This window comes from Oryctolagus cuniculus, chromosome 14 (genome assembly GCF_964237555.1).
Source record: "Oryctolagus cuniculus chromosome 14, mOryCun1.1, whole genome shotgun sequence".
NCBI classification, from domain to species: domain Eukaryota; kingdom Metazoa; phylum Chordata; class Mammalia; order Lagomorpha; family Leporidae; genus Oryctolagus; species Oryctolagus cuniculus.
The window spans coordinates 84,074,445-84,090,079 of record NC_091445.1 but is presented as its reverse complement, the minus strand read 5'-3'; positions in this window follow the sequence as shown (position 1 = coordinate 84,090,079).

Sequence of the window (15,635 nt, the reverse complement as noted above, 5' to 3'; positions counted from 1 at the left end):
AAGGGTACAAATAATTTATTCCAGAAGTGTTTTCTTAAGAATGTATGACATTTTACAAAGCAGTAGAATTTGTAGAGAATCTCAAGGTATAGAATAAGATTTCATTCACTCTGTGGTTCATGTATCTGTTTGCAATAGAGAGATGTGCCTGGATCAGTCATGCAGAGAACCCCTCTCTTTGGCCACTATTGATTTCAATTTACCAAATCGACAAGGTTCAAAGGTTTAGTTTTAAGTGGGTTGAAAGTATGTGTACTGCCAAAGGATAACCATTTATCAAGGGAGCCTTGAAGCCACTGGATGAAATTCATTTGCCAGTCTGTCACAGTCTACTAAATCCATCAGTGCTAGACAAGCGTGGAAATGTTCCAGCTGAATAAGCCCATTTTCCCTCTTGCTACTCTGCAGCTCCAATAAATTTTAAGTTTTCTACTCTACTTAAACAAATAGGTATCTTCACTTCATTGTGATATGCAACAAACTGAGCCAATACTAAGAAAAGGGGTTCCAAAGAGACCGATCACCAAGACATACACACCTCACCTCTGTGCTCATCTCTATTGGTACAATGCACACAGTAGCAGGTGCTGTTCTCAGACTCACCATCTTATTCATGTCCCTGTGCTTCACTTAGGCTAAGTGAGGAAATGGATTCTAGCCCCAAGCAGAAAGTCATTTTTGGCGTCATCTTAAGAACAGCAAAGAGTAGGGCTCTAGTAGACTTCTATAGAACTCTCCACTGTCACACTTGTGAAGCCCCTTCCTGATCCCAACATTTACTCATATCTAATTACAGAAATACGAAGCTGTACTCACTCTAAAGGGATACTTTATTTATTTCCTGGATCACTTGCCAAAGCATCAACTCCTGAGATGCTGCTCAGTTCCCTCGCATAGTCTACATGCCCAAGAGGATATCAGAGTACCATTTGAACATTAGTAACAGTAAAACCAGCCCCTCTTTTTTCCTTTGCTTGGCTAATATTATTACCTACATGAAGTTCAATTTTTATTTCAAGTGTTACTTTCCAAGTGTCCCTAACCAAACCCAATGTGGTCACTACAAGGTACATCCTTCCCTCTGCCACATCTCTTAATATCATTGTCTTGTGTAGGTCTTATTATTTCTTTACTAAAGTATTACAAGAACTGCAGGAATTATTCCTGCTTTCTATTATTGCTAGAATTATCCCTTTATGTAACAAACTGTTCATGTTATTCTCCTACATACAATCCTGTTGTGGCTTCTCATCACTTTAAAGATAAAGCCCAAAGTCATCAAGCAAAGCCCTTCAACATCTACAAAATCTCTCTGAACCATTTTCACCTATCCACTCATGGTGACTAAATTCCAGTTTATTAAATTATTCTTCTTATAGGTTAGGTTCCCCCAGAAGAAGACTTATGGTCAAGAATACCAAACCAGGAATTTCTTTGGAAGGTGGTCCCAGAGAACACCAGCAGGGGAGTGTGAATCAGAGAATCAAAAGGAGGAACTACCTTGGAGCATGCTACCCAGGGAACCTCAGTGGGCTCAGTATACGGCTAATCTCCCTCAGAGTTACTCCCCCAAAAGCGGCAAGGAAACTGGGATATGTGTCCCTTCACTCCCGTCTCTTTTCACTTGAAGGTCAGCTCCAGAGCACGTTCACGCCTCCACACTTCCAGGCAGTGGGCTGAACAGCTGCCTGTGCCCCAGCAAGCCCTCGAGCAGAGCTTAGCTGCTATCAGTAAGAGACCACCAGGATGAACAGGGATAGGACGGTTCACAAATCTGCAGCCAGGGCTGGACCAGGCCAAAAACAGGAATTCTATCCTGGTCTCCCATATGGGTGGCAGGGGCCCAAGCACTTGGGCCATCATCCATTGCCTTCCCACATACATTAGCAGGAAGCTGGATTGCACACAGAGCAGCCAGGCCTCAAACTGACACTCTAATATGGGATATCAGCTTTGGAAGCAACAATGTAACCAACTGTGCCATAATGTCAGCCCCACGCTCCTACTCCTCTGAACTGCGTGTGCACTAACTTATTCTAGAGATGGTATCCATTCTATTCTACATGAATATATATCTATTCTACATGAGTCTGAAGTGCTTAGTAAGAATACAGGTGTTTGGTCTCAGGTGATTATTTAGAATGTGGACTTTCAAGATTTTTCTGACTACTTCATTGTCTTGGAGTAATAGATTATATTTTTCCTGCTTTCATTGAGATAGCTGGTCCTTGAAATAGAGATTACTTGAGACATTTCATTCTTTATACTTGGTTATATAAATTGGGCAAGAAACTAAACACTAGGCTATCTCAAACCAGAATCTGATATTTTATGTAAAATGATTACAATGCGATTTTATATCAAATATCACAGTTAAACTGCTATCATAAGAATGGGACTAGGAGGAGGAGGTGGGGTAGGAGTGGGAGGATGGGCATGGTGGGAAGAATCATATTCCTAAGTTGTACTTATGGAATTTCTACTCATTAAATAAAAGGTTTCTTTGGGAAAAAATTGTTTCTTGACGTTTTATTTGAAGTATTATAATAGTGAGATTACAATCCCTAATATTTCTGTTTACCTACATGCTGTACAATGATCCCTATAGTTCACTGAGATATAAGAAACAAAGAAGAATAAAGTACTAGCCTTTGGAAAAGCCCAAAGGAAAATATATACAAAATACTATAAAATATAAATATAAAACTATAAAATATATATAAAATATATATAAAATATAAATATAAAACTATAAAATATAAATATATATATATATAAAATAAAATACTATATATATATATATATATATATATATATCCTGTTATACAGGGGAATGAGAAGCAAATGGAAATGACTAATTCTGATAGTGGGAAGCATCTGAATTGGTAGATATATTTTGCTTTCTTCTTTTTTTTAACTTTTCAAATCTTTACTAGATAAATGTCCTTTTTTGTAATCTAAAGAAATGGCCTCTTAGATACTTAATGACTAGGAACCTTTATTTTTGGAAATGAGAACTTCTAAGCTTAATTTTATGCTCTGTATTTGTGTTTTACAAGAAAAATTGTCTTAGCTCACATCATCGATAATTATCATTTTTCCTCTATGCCTAAAAAAAGATATAAAATACGCTTTTAAAAATACTTTGAAGGATATTCTTGGTTTAGAATCCATTGTTTGCTTTAAGGGTGAAAAAAATCTGAATCTACTTATGAAGCACAGATAGGAAATATTAAATTGCTAATGAGTGAGGAGGTGTTGGCAAATTAATGCTGTCGACAAAAAATGTCTGAGGGATTTTGGAGCACTCAATGTATTATTTCAAAAACGAATAACATGAAGCAAATCTCCTGTTTAAAGATATATGCAGTAAGTTTCAAGATACAATTTATCTAGAAGACTGATAGAAATATACTTCTTTAGCTTATAAATTGAAAAGTTTCCATCGTAGGAGAGCAGTAGCTCATCAAATTCAAACATATCAATCTTATACAGAATAACATATAGTGATGACAATAGCAAAAATCCAAAATTAAAACTCTCAGTGTTTTTCAAATTTCTCTTAAAGATTTGGTGTGTAATTTAAAAACTCTTGATATTGTTTTGGTACTTTCAGGTCAAGATATCTTGATATATCAAATGGTGGTCTCTGGGCCTTTCTGATTTGTAACACCCTAAAGAGAAAATTTTTAAAAATGTGTTGAGCCATTTCCCAGGTGACAGACAGGGGCTATAAGAAAGTGTTAGCAATGTATCCAAAAGCCAGAGAGCTCTCTAAGTCTCTTGGTTTAGGAAAAACCACATTCCACTGGTTGAATTCTTAGTATTTTTATACATTTTTTACTAGAAATTCTACAGTCCTAGCTATTTCTGAAATGAATTTAATATAACTTCAGACCTCAGACACAATGAAAAAATTACATGCAAGAAAAAATGTTAACTTTCTAGAAGCATCCATGTAGGCATATTATTAGCAAATACTAATGGGATCTTTGGAGAGTATTCTGAAACACTTGATTTTGGAATCATTAATTGATGTTGAACTAAGTTTTTTTCAAAACTTATGAAACCTGTTTTCTGCCGGCGCCGCGGCTCACTAGGCTAATCCTCTGCCTGCGGCGCCGGCACACGGTGTTCTAGTCGCGGTCAGGGTGCCAGATTCTGTCCCGGTTGCCCCTCTTCCAGGCCAGCTCTCTGCTGTGGCCCGGGAGTGCAGTGGAGGATGGCCCAAGTCCTTGGGCCCTGCACCCCATGGGAGACCAGGATAAGTACCTGGCTCCTGCCATCGGATCAGCGCGGTGTGCCGGCCGCAGCGCACCAGCCGCGGCGGCCATTGGAGGGTGAACCAACGGAAAAGGAAGACCTTTCTCCCTTTCTCTCTCTCTCTCTCACTGTCCACTCTGCCTGTAAAAAAAAAAAAAAAAAAAAAAAACCTGTTTTCCTCAAATCTGCAACATTTCAGTTTGTAAAAGAATAGATACATTTGTAGCATCGTGGGAAATTAGAAAGCAAAGCTAGAATGTGGACTTGCTTGGCATGATCTAGCCAAAAAAAAAAAAAAAAGTGTGTTAAGAAAAAAAACACTTAACACACTTTGTTTAATTAGGAAATAGGAAGAGTATCCTTCTCTCTTGCAATTGGATTATCATTGCTATTTGTCATATTTTATTGGCAAAATATGGTTGTAGTTTTTCCCCAACTTGTATCCAGAACTCTTGCAATGCGATTTTTGCAGATGTTCTCATCAAGAGATTAATTTTTCCACCCCTTGCCTCTGGACTGCCTTTTGATTTTCTTGGTTGGTTGAAAGGAGCAAAACTCATATGTGTCAAACCTGAGCCTAGCCCTGGATTTTGAGAGACATGAGCATCCATCTCTTGGCTTGGCACATGGCCAACCAACGGAAATGTGAGAGGCTGTACTCAATCAGCCAGCCAACTTGTTAGCAAGATGGAGCTTCATGAGCAAGCCCAGACCAACAGGTCCATCCAATCCTTACTTGTAAACAAAAAGAAATGCTTGCTCTTTTAAGTTGGGGGCTTGTTTGTTACTCAGTAAAAGAAAAATCACAGGTCATTTAAAAGCTTTATTTTATTTTTGGATTTTTCTAATCCAATTAGATGCGATTTAAACTCTAATTTCTAATTTAAATTCTAACTAAATAAAATTAAAAGAAAGATTCTAATGAAGGCATTTACTTGTGCTCAAGCTAGTCATTAATTCAGAGCACAGTTCTAAGATACCTTTCTAGGTAGCAGTATATAAATTGATTTAAAAATGCTAATTGTAGCTGCTTCTAGTTTGGATTGTTTAAGGCTGGATAAGAGGACAAGTTAATACAAGGTCCATGGGAAATGCATATTATAAAAAGATCTATGCATAGATTTCAAAAAATGTATGCTAAACTTTATTTTAATTGCTTTTTTAAATTAATTTCCTATAGTTGCTTTGCACTTCAGAGATACTTTAAATCACCTTCCTTCCACTGAAGGAAACTAATGTAGCAGAGAAAAAGGAAAGGGTAGAATTACAAGCTACTATCATGTTGTCTGTGCTATTAAGAGATAAGATACAAAGTCTGTGGTTTTTGTGTATGCATCCTTTTGGAAAACTGTGGAAACCAGGTACTGTTTGCAAAGGCAACAACAGGGCTCTGGTGTTTATCAAATTATTTTTTTTACATCACCTCATTTAATGCTCACTGTCAGTATAAGTCTAAGACAGAAGTAGATGTGAAAGGTGAGGTTACTGGGGCTGGTGCTGTGGCGCAGCATGTTAAAGCCCTGGCCTGAAGTGCTGGCATTTCATATGGGCGCTGGTTCTAGTCCTGGCTGCTCCTTTTCCAATCCAGCTCTCTGCTTTGGCGTGAAAGCAGTAGAAGATGGCCCAAGTGCTTGGGTCCCTGCACCCACATCTCCCATCACATGGGAGACCCGGAAGAAGCTCCTGGCTCCTGGCTTCAGATTGGCTCAGCTCCAGCCGTTGTGGCCGTCTGTGGAGTGAACCAGCTGATGGAAGACCTCTCTCTCTCTCTTTTTTAAAATAAATAAAATAAATCTTTTTTTTTTTTTTAAAGGTGAGGTTACTGTAATCAGATGCAAGAATCTGACACACAGCCAGGAGAATTTGGAGAAGTCCCAGATTCAAGCTATTTGGGCAATCCTAAGTGTTTCTACCAGATAGAAGAGGCACGAGTACAGATTGTGGGCGACCCCAGCAGTTAGTTTTACCTAAGCACATTTCTCCCCACCCCTGCCTCCTGCCAATCAGGCAAACTGCTCCTGGGTGTGGCCCAGGCCCACTAGGCCCACCTGGAAAGCTACATGACCTTCAAGCTGATTGGAAAGGCATATTGGAGCCAGTATTGGTTCTGTCCTATAGTCAGTGTTCCCCTGAGTTAGTTCCACCCCTTCTTTAAAAAGCCTACATGGAGGACATGTTCACCGAAGCCTGTCCCTGGTGTTTCTTTGTGGGAAAGGACACCTCCGCCCTGCTGTCCTGGACCGTGTGGCTTTGCAGGACCAAGCCGCAACAGGTACTACATTACTGTGATTAATCTCAGTTTACATGGAAGCTGAGGCTCAGAGAAGTGAAGCAACTTACTGAATGTCCCTTACTCAAAAACTGCAGACACGACAGTCTCAGAACACCCTTAAACTTCAAGGTTTCTAAGAAAACAGAACTTTAGAGTTGTATTTTTTTTTTTGCCCAAACTAATTCCTTGAGTCTGATCTGAAAGCTCTTATTTTAATGTGGGAAAATGTGGCTTGGATTTTATTCTTACTATATTTTGCATTTTAAAAACAGGACAGGTGTATGGCACAGTGGTTAGAATGCCACTTGAGATGCCCAGAATTCCAGATCAGAATGCCTGGGCTCAAGTCCTAAATCAACTTCTGAATCAAGCTCCTTGCTAATGTGCACCCTGAGTGGCAGCAGGTGATGGCTTAAGTAATTGGGTCCCTGCCACCCACATGGGAGATCTTGGTTGAGCTCCTGGCTTTTGGGTTCAGCTTGGGCAAGCCCTAGGTGTTGCAGGCATTCAGAAAATCAGTCAGCTGACAGAAGATCTCTCTCTCTCTCTCTCCCTGCTTTTCAAATAAAATGAAAATAATTTTTAATATCACAAGTTACCCAGATCCTTTAAAAAGCTGCAATCATCATCTGTTTTTCAGAGAGGAGTAACAGAAGGCATTGCTACCAGCATTTGCTATTAAAATTTTACCATTTTGTACTAAAGCTGATTCAGTCTCTCAAAAAATGATTTTCAAATTTGCAGGCTCAACCTGCATGAATCATACCATTTCTCAAATCTGTAGTTCATACTGTCATAATCCATTTTAAACTATGCTAGTTATCTTTAATAATCAATTTCTTATCCCTTAAATTGTAAAGTTACTCACACCCTGAAGTAAAAATGAAACAAAGGAGAATAGTACCTATGAGTCCTGGTTATTGGATTGACATCATTGTTTACAAGTTTTTGTGCTTGGTTTATTTCATCATTATTTTCAGGAAAAATTTTAAAAATATAAAAATTTTAAAAATATATTTTCACATATATATATATTCAGCCTACTTTCCATTTCTCTAAATTTAAACATTTTGGACATTTCACATAAAGGGAATCATATAACATCGGGGTTTGGTGATTGGCTTTTTTCATATAAAATGTGTTCAAGGTTCACCCATGTTTTTAAGGGAAAGCATACATAATGTACTGGGTGTCTCCAATCCTTTTATACTCAAATGATATTCCATTGAATGTATTTAATCATTTATCAGGTGTGTATTTCAGTTGGTTCTGTCTTTCGGCTGTTATGAATTACATTTCTATTCACATTCCTGTGGAAGTTTTTGATGTGTATATATGTTACCATTTATCTTGGGTATATATCTAGGATTATAATTGTGATTTTATTTTTTTTTTGACAGGCAGAGTGGACAGTGAGAGAGAGAGACAGAGAGAAAGGTCTTCCTTTGCCATTGGGTCACTGCGCTGATCCGATGGCAGGAGCCAGGTGCTTCTCCTGGTCTCCCATGGGGTGCAGGGCCCAAGGACTCGGGCCATCCTCCACTGCACTCCCTGGCCACAGCAGAGAGCTGGCCTGGAAGAGGGGCAACCGGGACAGAATCCGGTGCCCCGAATGGGACTAGAACCCGGTGTTCCGGCGCCACAAGCGGAGGATTAGCCTAGTGAGCCGCGGCGCCGGCCTGGGTGTCACTTCTAAGAATTCACCGCCAAACCCATGGTCATGAATGTTTACTCCTAAGTTTTCATCTAAGAGTTGTGTAGTTTTAACTATTACATTTTAAAATTTGTTTTGATTAGATTTTATTTATATGTAAATATAAATATAAAAGGAGACCAACTTCATTTTTTTTAAATGTGCAATTTTTCCAGCACTGTTTAATAAAAATACTATTCATTTTCCATTGAATTATCTCAAAAACCAGTTTTCCATAGAGATGTGGGTTTACTTCTGAACTCTGTATTTCACTGATTTACATACCGATGCTGCGACAATGTCTTCCTCACTGCGGCTTTGATACACATGCTGAAATAAGAGAGTGTGAGGGCTCCAAGTATATTTTCTTTTGCCAAAATTGTTTTTTGTTATTTTTCAGCCCTAGAAATTCCATATTAATTTTTAGAATCAGCTGGTCAGTGTCTATGGAGAAGTCATCCGAGATTCTAACAGGATCACTGAATCTGTACTTCAGTTTGAGTAATACTGCCATCTGTAACACTGACTTTTCAGATCCATACTTGGGATATTCTTAAGAGTACAAGTTTTGTCTTTCTTTCATTAAACATATTACTTTTGATGTTATCAATTGAATTTGAATTGTTTTCTTAATTTCATTTTTAAAAAAGATTTATTTATACATTTGAAATGCAGAGTGAAATGGTTGGGGAAAGAAGAAAGAGATCTTCTGTCTGTTGGTTCACTCCCCAGATACCCACAGTGGCCAGGGCTGAACCAGGTTGAAGCAAGGAGCTGCGAACTCTATCTGTGCCTCCCACTTGGGTGGCCAGGGCCAAGGACTTGGGCCATCACTACTGTTCTCTGAGGCAGATCAGCAGGGAGCTGGATAGGAAGCAGAGCTGACCTAAAAACCACTGCTTGGATATGAGATGCCAGTATTGCAAGTGGGGCTGATCTGCTATGTGACGATGACATTACCACTTTCACTTCATTTTTGGAATATTCTTAAGATGGTATACAAATATTGTATATTTTTCTATATTGGTCTTAAAGTCTACAAACTTGCTAAATTTGTTTATTAGTTCTAATAGGTTTTAGTGGATTTTTGTAGGTTTTTATACAAGGTGATATTATTAAATATAAGTTTACTTTTCCATCTGGATATTATTTATTTATGTTTTTACCTAATTGCTCTGGAAAGATCCTCCACTGGAATGTTAAATAGAAGTGGTAAGAGAAGGCATCCTGGGATTACCCCTTTTTTTTTTTTCCAATGTTACCTTTTTTTTCATGCTAATGTAATATTAACACAGGAGAATAGATTCAATGTAGTTCATAGATACAACTCTAAGCATATAATGACATTCCCTTCCTTCCTTCCATTTTTCCATCCCTCCTTCCCTTCCTTGTTTGTTAGTTTTTGAGATAACATAATTTTCATTAATATTATAGTCACATGCTTAATGCTACACTGAAGAGATCAACAAGTAAAAAGACCCTTCAGTAATATAGGCAAGGACTATAAACAATAATCAAATGGAAAGATGACCATTCCACCCACATACAGTAATTTTAAAGTCACAGATCACTAAAATTATAGTCATATAACATTCTTAATCATTGGTTTGACAAAGGTCTAAAACAAGATTTTACAAAACAGTATTTGCGGCAATATTGACACACACAAGTTATTTCTTTCCTTTGTTTTTGTTTTTGTCTATTTTATTATGAAAAAATGTTGGATTTTGTCAAAATACGTTGAAAGTAAAAACATTGGGAAAGCTATACCACACACATGGTAACCATAAAAAAATGTGGGTGGATATATTAGTAGCATATAAAATAGTCTTTAATACATAAAAATATTACTGGAACAAGTAACGGCATTTCATAGTGAAAGGTGGTATTTCATAATGGAAATAAAACCCAATTACCACACATGCACAAAACAACAGAACCCCAAAATATATGATATAAAAACTGACAAAGTTAAAAGGAAAATAGAAAATACTACAGTAATAGCTGGAAACTGTAATGCCTGTGTTCCAATAATCAACAGAATAAGAAAAAATCAATGAGAAGTAAAGAGACTTGAAGGACATGATCAGCCAACTTTGCCCAACAAATCTATAGATCATGCACATTCTTTAATGAACATGAAAATTAGCAAATATTAGTTCATAAAATGAGTCTCAATACATTTAAACTGATTGAAATATCACATATCACAAAGTGTGTCTTCAACACAACAGAATTGAATAAAAATAAACAAAAGACATTTGAGAAATATCCAAATACTTGGAAAACAATATAATTATAAGTAATATGTAAGTCAAAGAAGAAAGCACAAGGACACTTAGAAAATATTTTTAAATTACACAAAAATAAAAATGCAAGAAATGAAAATGAACAGCAATCAAACAAAGCAGCCCTTAGTGAGGAATCTGTAGCTTTAAATTCCTGTATTGGAAAACAACAAGATTCACCTGAGAGTATACCTTAAGGAACTACAAACGCAAATCTGTAAACAGAGAAAGGAAGCAATAGAGATTACAGACCAAGGAGGTTACAGAGGAAAAAAATAGAGAAAAAATAATGAAACCAATTTTCTTGAAAAAAAATAAACAAAATTAACCAATCTTTGACTGAAACAGAGCAGAGGAGGAAAGACACACAAAGTAATACTAAAACCAGGAATGAATTCAGACCACTACAATTCAGCATCAAAAGCATAACTCACAACGACTAAATGTAAAGAGCTAAAACTATAAAACACCAAGAGAAACATCACCAGAAATCTTTGAGATTTTGTATCTGAGAACTTGTATTATTAATCAGAGTTCATAGATAGAACACTGAAGTGCAAAAAATATTCATAATTAAAATTCATCAAAATAAAAACTGGGAAAAATATTTGTCAACTACATATCTAATGAAGAATTTGTATCTGGAATACATAAAGAACACATAACTAATTGCAAGCCAGACAACCTGATTAAAAACAGGAAATTATGCGGGGCCAGAGCTATGGTGTAGTGGGTTAAGCCGCTGCCTGCAGTGCTGACATCCCATAAGGCTGTTCCACTTCTGATCTAGCTCCCTGCTAATGTGCCTGGGATGGGGGTGGAATATGGCCCAAGTGCCTGGGCCTGTGCACCCATGTGGGAGATCTGGAAGAAGCTTCTGGTTTCATCCTGGCTTAGCCCTGTGGCAACCATCTGGGAAGTGAGCACCCGGAACACCTCTCTCTCTGCCCCCTCCCCCAACACCACCACCACCTCCCTGTCTCTCTCTCTAACTCTGCCTTTCAAATAAAATAAATCTTATCCAAAAAAAAAAAAAGGAAAAAAAGTCAAACAGATAATTTACCAAAGATTTCCTTCCTTTGATTAAAAAGGCTTCTGCCTTCTGAACCGATCTACAGAGAGGCTCATATGCCAACAAGTGACAAGGATCTACATTCTGCCAACACACACATGAACTTGGATGCAGGTTCTCACCTAATGGAACTGAAAGAGACCACAGCCCCAACCGTCACCTTGACTGCAGCCTTGTGGGCCTGAACCAGGTGATCCTGAAAAATCCTGCTCAGTCCCCTGACCCACAAAAGCTATAAGAAAACAAATACATACTGTTTCAAACTGTTGAATTCTTATTTGTTGTACAGCAAAAGATAACTAGTGTAGGCAGTTTCTTTTTTTGACATTTTCAGATTAGTTTTAAATTTATAAAACTTAATTGTGGAATTACACAAAGAGCTCCTATATACCCCACACCCACCTACATTCTGTAATTGTCACACCCTACAAATCACACCCTACTTCCTGTTTTTCAATCCAAAGTCTATCTCTTCCATGCCTCCCAGCCCTTAGTATTAAACTTTCTGTGTTCATATTGAGGGACTTTTGTTTCAGTTCCCACACATAAGGGAGAGCATTTAATATTTATCTGTCTGTGCCTTCTTTCACATAACATGTTTTTCCTTACCTTTTTGCTGCTAATGACAAGATTTTATTCAGTTTTCTGGCTGACCAGTACTCCACTATGTATGTATCCCACATATCCTTTACCCATTCATCTCATGATGGACATTTTTCCTTCGTTCCACATCTTTGCTATTGTGAATCGTGCTGCGATATACATGATAGAGCAGGTATCTCTTTGATGCGATGATTTTACGTCTTTAGAATATATCCCCAGTAGTGGGATTGTTCCGCACCACACTGATCCGAAGGCAGGAGCCAGGTGCTTCTCCTGGTCTCCCATGGGGTGCTGGCCTGGAAGAGGGGCAACCAGGACAGAATCCGGCACCCCGACTGGGACTAGAACCTGGTGTGCCGGCACTGCTAGGTGGAGGATTAGCCTATTGAGCCGCGGCGCCAGCCTATGAATGTTCTATTTCTAGTTTTTTTTTTAAAGATGTATTTTATTTATTTGAAAGACAGAGTTACAGAGAAAGGAGAGGCAGAGAGAGAGAGAGGGAGAGAGAGTCTTCCATCTGCTGGTTCACTCCCCAGATGGCCACAACCGCCAGAGCTGACCTGATTAGAAGCCAGGAGCTTCTTCCGGGTTTCCCACATGAGTGCAGGTGCCCAAGGACTTGGACCACCTTCTACTATTTTCCCAAGCCACAGCAGAGAGCTGGATGGGAAGAGGAGCAGCTGGGAGTAGAACCAGCGCCTAGATGGGATGCCGCTGCTTCAGGCCAGGGCTTTAGCCTGCTGTGCCACAGCACCAGCCCCTGTTTTCTGTGTTTTTTGTTGTTGTTGTTGTTGTTTATTTGTTTGTTTTTAAAGAAAGCTCCATATTTTCTTCCATGGTGACTGTATTAACTTACATTCCCACCACCATAGTGTGTAAGAGATCCCCTTGGTGCCCGAGCCGTGGTGTAGAGGGTAAAGCTGTTGCCTGCAGTGCGGCATCCCATATGGGTACCAACTGAGATCCTGGCTGCTCCACTTCTGATCCAGATTACTGCTAATGTGCCTGGGAAAATAGCAGGAGATGGGCCAAGTTATTGAGCCCCTGCACCTACTCGGGAGACCCGGAAGAAGCTCCAGGCTCCTGGCTTCAGATTGGCCTCAGCCTACTATTGTGGCCATTTTGGGAGTGAACCAGTGGAGGGAAGACCAATCTCTCTCTCTGCCTCTGCCTCTCTATAACTCTGCCTTTCAAATAAATAAATAAATAAATAAAAAGAATTCCCCTCTCTCAGCATCTTTGCCAGCATTGGTTGCTTTCTGTCTTTTTGATAATAGCCATTTTGACAGGGGTGAGGTGACGGCCTACTGTGGTTTTAATTTACATTTCCCCAAGGGTTAGTGATATTGTGCATTTTGTCATATATTTATTGGCTATTTGTGTTTCTTTTTTGGAGAACTATCTATTCAGATTCTTTGAACATAGGCAGTTTTTTGGAAACCTATCCATAAAGTCAAAATTTATTTTTATTTATTTTTTTTATTTTTTATTTTTGACAGGCAGAGTGGACAGTGAGAGAGAGAGACAGAGAGAGAAAGGTCTTCCTTTGCCGTTGGTTCACCCTCCAATGGCCACCGCTGCAGCCGGCGCACCGCGCTGATCCGATGGCAGGAGCCAGGAGCCAGGTGCTTTTCCTGGTCTCCCATGGGGTGCAGGGCCCAAGCACCTGGGCCATCCTCCACTGCACTCCCTGGCCATAGCAGAGAGCTGGCCTGGAAGAGGGGCAACTGGGACAGAATCCGGCGCCCCGACCGGGACTAGAACCCGGTGTGCCGGCGCCGCAAGGTGGAGGATTAGCCTATTGAGCCACGGCACCGGCCCCATAAAGTCAAAATTTAAACTAGCAGCTCTAACCATGGGTGTACATCCTAGATAAATGAAAACATATACCCACATAAATATGAGAATTTACACACAGATGGACATAGGAGCATTATTTTCAATAACCCTAATCTGGGAATAATCCAACCACTCATCAACTGGTAAACAGATGAACAAAATGCGACATATCAATTCTAATAGAATATTATTCAGGAATTAAAATTAATTCTATTGCAACATGAATGAAGCTCAAAAGCATTATGCACAATGAGAGTAGTCATGTATAAACTATGTAGTGTATGATAACCCTTTATGTAAAATAGAAAAAAAGGCAAATTTTTAGAAACAGAAAATAAGTGGTTATCTAGAGCTGGGCAGGGAGTGAAGCTTATTTGTAAATGAACGAAATACTTTTGAAATGATGGAAATGTTCTAAACATGGATTGCAGTGATGATTATTCAGCTGTATATATTAATAGCAATCACTAGATTTTACACTTAGAGTGGATGAAACTCCTAACATGTGAATGACACTCCAATAAAGTTATATTTTTTTTTAATTCTGATAGATATCCTATCTAGGAAGATTACTACCTAATCATTATGGCCCTGCAAAGTAGCTCCAAATGGAGTAGAGAGAGAATTTTCATCACACTATCAAGAATTTCCCCATTTTTCATTTTTCTCAGACTTGGGCTTCTCTAAGTAGCTAAGAGAGACCACATCCTGGTGGTCTGCTCGTGCCTGTTGATGGAAGAGGGAGTTTACAAGCCGAGTCTTGAAGGAAAGGTAGGATCCACAGAGGCCAGAAAGAAGAGCATTACAAGTCAAACAAGAACAAGCAGACCCAGGAAAAAGCAAGATATTATTGAAGAAGGCCAGGAGGTTTATGTAAGCTGCAGTGTGGTGCAAGGTAGAACGTCTGAAGGTGAACAGTAAGAGTCTTAACACAGACTTGTCTTTACAGGTTGAATCTCCGTGGTCCATTATTTCATTCAACATATTCCCTGAGAATGCGTGTGAAATTACAAGAGAAAAATATGCAGCAGATATGTTCTCTAGACCTTGCATAAACATATAAAAATGGCAAAATTAGTCAGAGGAAGGATTCTTTCATAAAATATCCCATTTCATTTTTTTCTTCTCTTCACATAAACAAAATGATAACATATATTAATGCTATCCTTTCTCTGCTCCACAAAGCCCTGTATCCCAGAAAGCAGAGGAGCAGAGAGAGAGCTAACACCTCCTTTTTCCTCAAACCTAAATAGAGGTAGACGCATACTGTAAGGTCAGAGACTCCAGTTCTAATTACTAACTTTGCCAACCTGTATTTCTAAAGAGCTTTCTCAGAAGCACTGCGAATGTCTGGCTAAATATGTATTTTCACTCATAAGAAAGCTTTACAGAGGGCATTCCATGCCTTACAGACAAAAACCAGACTTTTCAAAAACACAGGCAAAACACTGGTGGTTTTTATTCAACATTAAAAACAAAGTCTTGCTGTGCTCTTGCTTTTTGACTCTTCATGGAAGACACAGAGATAATGAGCACATTTTCTTGGAGCCACAATCAAATTGCTGTCATAAAGACTGTGCTACAATACCGCTTGCCTTCCTTAAA